The sequence below is a fragment of the Diospyros lotus genome, chromosome 4 (genome assembly GCF_014633365.1).
Source record: "Diospyros lotus cultivar Yz01 chromosome 4, ASM1463336v1, whole genome shotgun sequence".
In the NCBI taxonomy this organism is placed as follows: Eukaryota; Viridiplantae; Streptophyta; class Magnoliopsida; order Ericales; family Ebenaceae; genus Diospyros; species Diospyros lotus.
In genome coordinates, this window is record NC_068341.1 from 1,659,093 (window position 1) to 1,665,707 (window position 6,615).

The window sequence follows — 6,615 nt, forward strand, 5'->3', positions numbered from 1 at the left end:
TACCCGTCTCGGAAGCGAGTGTTATAGTAGCCTGCTGTGAGTTCAGGAGCATGAGAACGAGTCCCGTAATGCCAGTGAATGCCGGCAATCTTAACTGAGATTTTCACACCCGCATTCTCAAAGATGGCCTTAGCTGAGGACAATAATCGCTCGCTCCCTGATCCAGCAGCATTTGAGAATACCAAGTGAGGAAGAACTCGCCGTAGGGACCATTCCAACCGCCGCCCTCCTTCCTAAAGAAGTTCGTGTCTTCTGGCCAGTTGTTATAGTGTCCAGCATCTGTTGGGCCTGTACTTCCCCATTCTGCCCGCTTACCAACAGCTTCTGCTGCAGCTTTTAAGTGACTAAGCATGTACTGCAATCAATACACCACCAAACTTGCATAAGAAGAGGGCTCTAATATGACGAAGAAACCAAAAGCAATACAAAGAAATGGAGGGGAGAGAGCAGGATCATAAAAAGTACTTACCTTATCATAACATTGGAAGGCCCCAATTCCAGGAAACTTCCATGTCCCATTTTGTTCGGGGTAGGATGGGTATCGGAGCTCACCTGCTGGACCCATTCCAACTTGGATTTCCTGAATCAAACAGATTTTAGGAGTTAAATAATTGGACAAATTTTTCACAAGATGATTTCATGCTTAAAAGCATTCCAATAGTTCCTCCTCCACTGGCCTTTCGGTTATCAAGTTTAGGCACAAACACCAAAACTAAGAAAAGAAAAGCAACAGATTCCACCCCCCACTGGCCTTTTACTTTTCCAGATCAAACCAAGGGAAGCTTTAAGCATTCCAATGTTTCCATTGAGGCCCACAAATTAAGACTGAAAGCAGCAAGAGATTAACAGAAACTAGGCGATTATAGCAGACTAGCAGTACTGGTTTAATTATCAGGAACTACGAACCTCACAAAGCTTTAAGCAATAAACATCTAGCAGGCAAGTAAGAAGTAATACTAAGCGTCAAGTACTCACCGCAATCGTGTCCCCAAGAAGGTGCTCAAATCTGTCTCGAAAAGCACGCATGAAGTCTGCATAACACTGGACTGGTGTACGTCCCTTGAGGACTGGAAGAGTATCACAACCAAGAGAGAGATACTCATAGTTTCTCCTTCCCCACTGGTCTGTGTAGGCAAGGTCGGGGTCCCTGTTAATCTCTTCCCCGACCCACTTCGGCAAAGGGATCCTGTACATAATAACATCCAAAGACTGAGATCAGTTTCGGGAAATAGTACAAAAATCCTACTAAATCCAGAACAATTGCATGCATTTTTTATATTCATTTTTTTACCATACATTGATCAAAACACGTGTATATAACCTCAACCCATTTACTTATTAGAACCCCACCCCCCCCGGATCCACCCAGCCCACTTCGCCCTGAATCAATATGCCCAACACCATATCTCATCAAATGCAAGCTCCACAAAGGGATCTTCCTTTCTGTCAAAGCATCATGATTTGATCAATTTTTCAACGCTCCTTATTTCCAGACTCCAGGTAGCGTATACAATTTGGGTTCAAAGCCGTGTGGAAGAATATTTCCTGTATCTACACTTGCTTACATCAATAACTTCTCTTCCTCTTGGTGGGTGGCTAATAAGTCCACATTGGGCATCATGCCAGCAAAAGATTTTTGTTCCATACTTCTTACATTCTAGCATACCCGCAAAAATATCATACAGCATAAAGAATTTTAATTTCTCATGTGAATATTATATAACTAAAAATATTTCAAAAATATAATAATATATTATTAAACAAATTATCTCTCACTACATATATATTTATTCCACTTCTTGACATCAAAACTAACTAATATTATATTATAAATAATAAAATATTTTAAACTAAAGAGTAGCAAATCTAACTAATATTATATTATATAGATTAAACTTTATGGATAAAAGGGACATCATGAACAAATATTTAATAAATCAGAGACATCATACAATTACAAACAATAATACTGAGATATATACATTAACAGTTAGCACTAAACAATTTAAGAAGCAACAAAACTACTACTAGAAGCAACACATACTTAATCTAATTTTCTATTATTGTTTCCAGTTTCTTGCAAGATTCAAGCATAAGAAATGGAAAAGGGGATTGAAAAGTAGTTCACCCTTTTAACTACCAGATCTGAAAGCCAACGTGAAAGCATTGAGTGACTACGAATAAATGAATTGAAAGTGCAAAATTCTTGGAAAGGGCGTGAGATGAGATGAAGAGAGAGAATGTACGCACGTGCAAGAGTCACCGACGTTTCCGCCACATTGATGGAAGGACATGACGGCCTGGACCTTGAGGCCGTGCTTCTTCGCCATCTCCAAGAGCTCGGCGTAGCCCCCCCAATTGTACTCCCCCGCGCTTCTCTCTCCACCACCCCCCACCACACGTCCATCATCACTCCCTCCACTCCGGCGCTCTTCAGCGCCTGCATGCTCGCCTGCATCGCCTTCCTCCGGTTCACCGTATTCCCCATGGTCACACTGTCCAGAGGCATCATAACGTAAACCGGCACCCCCTTCCCCTTCCCCCCGGCTCTCCCACCCTCCTTGTACTCTCTCGGCTCCACCGCCTGCTCCGCCTCCATCAGCGCCTGATACGCCACCGTCAGATCCGGCCGAATTCCGCCCATCCTAGGGCTCATCGGCGGCGACGGCGATATCCGATCTGTCTCTGCCGCCGACTGCTTCTGCGACAGGCCCCGGAGGCTTATCGCCGGCGACCTCCACACCGCCGATGCATTCATCGTCGCAGACACCGGCTCTCCCCGCGTTATTACCGGAATCCACCGCTAACGGCATCCCCGACAGGGCTCCGATCTGCTGTGGCAAACTCATGGCCATCCCGTACAATCAAAATTGAACGTATCCCCTATGTATTACAATACCCCGATGCAGAAAGGAAGATAAGATCTGTATATTCAGAGCGAGAAAGTAGGAAAGAGGATTCGTTATTACAGTAAAAGCTGTGAATCTTTGGAGCGTCAGGTGTTTGAATTCGAAGCCAACGAACGACGATAGACCAAATCCAAGACGGGTCCGGTCCTTGTATATATAGGCGCTCCCCGGAACTGGATAAGATTAAAATAATACCAATCTGAACCCAAAGCCATTGGCTCGTTGCCACGTCTTCACACCAACACGTGTCGCAGAACTAGCGACTGCGCAGGCAACGGCTGCGATTGCTCTGATCACGTGAAGATGGACGTTCCGATTGCCGCTGCGCGTGAACCTTCCAGCGAGCCCCATCACGCGCTTTTATCTGTCTTTTAGTTGGGGAAAAGGTATGGCCTGGGGAGGAAAGAGAGAGTAATTATCCGCTACATCAGGCGTACCGAAACCTACTTGTGGACAACAACGTCACGTGAAATCCAGGCGATGCACGAGTATGTACTATCTAGTCGACCAAATGGTTATGGGCGTGAGAGACGTGTTTGTGGGGGTAAACGGCGGGCGCGTCGCTTTGGCCTTCGGATCAGCCCGACACGTGGCGGGATTAGGACGACGGCGACAGGGCGGTGACCAGAGCCTGCTTGCTGGTGACTCACTGCCACGTTATCGTGCCTGATAAGCCCCCTTGCGGGACACGGAGAATCCAGCGCGATCAACCGTCCAACACGCTTGGTGATTCGACGGTGCTGATGTGATGGATGGGTAAACTCCAAAATGATCGGCTTCCAGAGGATTGGGAACCACGGCGACAAGTGGGTACCTCCTTCACCATTGAACCCAAAAGGGTAATTCTGTGGCTCTACACGAAAACAGACTTGGCCGTTGTCGATAAAATTTTATATAATATAATTTTTTATTTTATTTTGAGGTCCGCTATTACGGCTGCCGAGAGTAGGGCCCAATGCTAAGTCGGCCCATAAGGGGATAAACCCGAAGAGTAGAGACCCGTCCAGTAGAATGGAGAAACCAGTGCTTCTCTTTGGACTAAGCAGCCGACCACTTAGAACAGCCAAAGCCCAGAGACTTCTACCAACACGCTTCCACGTTAACAAATGTAATAAAACAAAGGGCAAATAACTAAACAAAAAATCAAAAATTTTCAAGAATTTATAAATTTACGTAAATAAATAAATATATATATATAAGAGTGAGATTCATGTATATAATTTTATTTTTTATTTTATTATATATCTACAAGTGAGTGTCACCCATATATATATATATTTTTTTTATGACAAGTGATTTACCATATCAACAATAATATATGTCTCCCAAATTAATTTCAAGTATTAGATGAAATTGCACTTAATTGGAATATAGTTACCAAAATTGAAACGTGTTTATAAATTTACAAATTTGCAAAAAAGTTTGGGTTTTTTTTTTTGTTGCTATTTTCCTAAAACAAATGGCGAAATCTATATTTTTACCCTTATACTTTTCATTTTTCTTTTTTAAAATTATTCAAAATTTTCATTATTTTGATTACAGTTCTAAATCTATATTTTCAAATCAATTTAACCCCTCTTCCTTTACCTTTTTTTTTATGTGTCAATTCAAATTTTTCAGTATTTCGATTACATTCATAAACTTGTATTTTTAAATTAATTTAATCCTTATATTATTACGTGAACAAAGTGTGATGTGTACTTTCTCATTTCACTTTATTATTTTTTTTATACATGAAAGTATAAGGGTTAAATTGATTAAAATGCAGGACCAAGGATATAATCGAAATAATTAAAAGTTTAGCTTGACAAGCAAAAAAATGTCAAAATATAGGGAATTAAATTGACTAAAAAATCAAGTTCATAAATATAATTGAAATAACAAAAAAATTGAGTTGTCACATAAAAAAATGTGAAACTATAGGAGAAAAAAAATATGGATTTTACCTAAAATATAAATACATTTTAAATTTCAAGTTCTTTTTTATATTTTTCTTCAAAAATGATGATGGAAAAAGACAATATTTGTGTTTGAAATGAGGGAGAGAAATAAAAAATGAAAAAAAAAAGTTTCTAAATATAAAGTGTGGATACGTTTTAGGAATATTGTTGTATTGGTGTTGTCTATATTTCGGATACTTTCCCATATTCTATTCCTTTCTTGCGTCAAAAATAACGAGTAGGGAATGATCTTCATCCTTTCAAAGAGTTGTCGATAATGCAATACCGTATTCTTGTACATGCTCGTGTATGCAAAAGTCTTTATTTCCTTAGTGAAGCGAATAGTTTAGGGGGAAAGTATCACCCGAACTCCCTCTATTCCACATGTCTGCTCCTCAAGCTTCTACTATAAGTTCTATTTGATATTAAACTTTCAATCAATTATCATAGATGATTGGTGAATTTTCAGTCCTTGCAGACCAAATTTTGCATTTATCAGTTAACGAGTTCCTGTAAGAAAACGTCAAACTAAGGAAATAAAGGCTAAAAATCAAGACAACACTGGTTGATGTGTGGTAACACACATTAGATACGCTCATGTGGCGTGTCAAGCATTTTCTTTAAAAAAATTAAAAGTATATAACTAGAATACGTGAGGACACATGTCAAACACTTTAAAAATTAAAAAGTAACAATTTTTTCTACTATTCACTTATTTGCTCTATTCTTTTATACTATTCCCATTTGTATTATCTATCTCTTTCAAAATGAGCTAGTTTACAAGGGAGCATGACGATTGGATTACAAGTTGATTGCTAATTAGATTAGAGTTGTTAATTTGGAATTTTAACTTATAAATTTTAAATGCATATTTGTGAATTTTGAATATAATTTTGAATCTCTTGTTGTTTTATCATGCTTTATTTTACTAATTAACATGTATTAATTGTGTTGTATCTTACATTTTTTTTTTAATATTATATCTCCTTACCTCATATCCGTGTCCGTACTTCTTAGATTTGTAGTGTTTAAATTATCATTAATGACATCACTATATTTAATATCCCTAAACTCCTAAATCATATGTAGATAGGGGTAAGAAAAAATTGGTCTAAAAAAAAAAAAAATTGGTCGGGTCTTTGGTTCGAATATTTATTTTTTAAATTTTAAATCCAAATTAAAAAGTGGTTCTCCCTCTCTATGATGTATTGTTTAATAGTTAATATATATAATATAGAAAAACTTCAACTTAAAACTTAACAAATTAACAATCTACTTTATTATTATTATTTGTATTTAGAACAACGTAGATACTTGTGTTTATTTACATATACATTTTTTATTTATATTAAATAGAAAAAACCTACCAATCCATTGAACCGAACTAAACAAATTCAACTATGTTTAATAGTAAATAAATCTAATGACTCTGTTTGTTGTACCTTAATTAGAGAAATTATAGTTTATAACTTCCCAGATTATAATTTCTAAAACTTAGAATAAGTCATGAATCTCTTTGCTGCAGCTTTTCAGAAGTTGTAGTTAAGTAGGTGTGGTATTTGATACCATAAGTTGTAAAATAATTTATTTTTATATAATTATCCATAATACCCTTAATAGTTGTAGAATGATAATTTTAAAATTAATTAGTGTATATGTATAAGTTTCAAGTGTTATAACTAATGAATTATGAGAAGAGAGACGCTTGATTGCGAGAGAAAAGGAGATGGCGAGAAAGAAAGAAGGGGAGATGGCGAGAGAGATGA

The 6,615-nt window shown here is 37.9% G+C and overlaps 2 protein-coding genes and 1 pseudogene across 3 annotated transcripts in view; 1 reads left to right on the forward strand and 2 right to left on the reverse strand.

The window, feature by feature from the left end:
• Window positions 1-3,039, reverse strand: part of LOC127799121 (beta-amylase 1, chloroplastic-like) — a 7,763-nt pseudogene extending 4,724 nt beyond the window's left edge.
• The window catches only part of LOC127799072 (uncharacterized), a 31,065-nt gene that overhangs the window by 16,724 nt on the left and 7,726 nt on the right, over window positions 1-6,615 (forward strand). The gene's annotated exons all lie outside the window — the stretch shown is intronic.
• Window positions 1-6,615, reverse strand: part of LOC127799075 (small acidic protein 1) — a 33,949-nt gene that overhangs the window by 1,866 nt on the left and 25,468 nt on the right. The window lies entirely within an intron of this gene.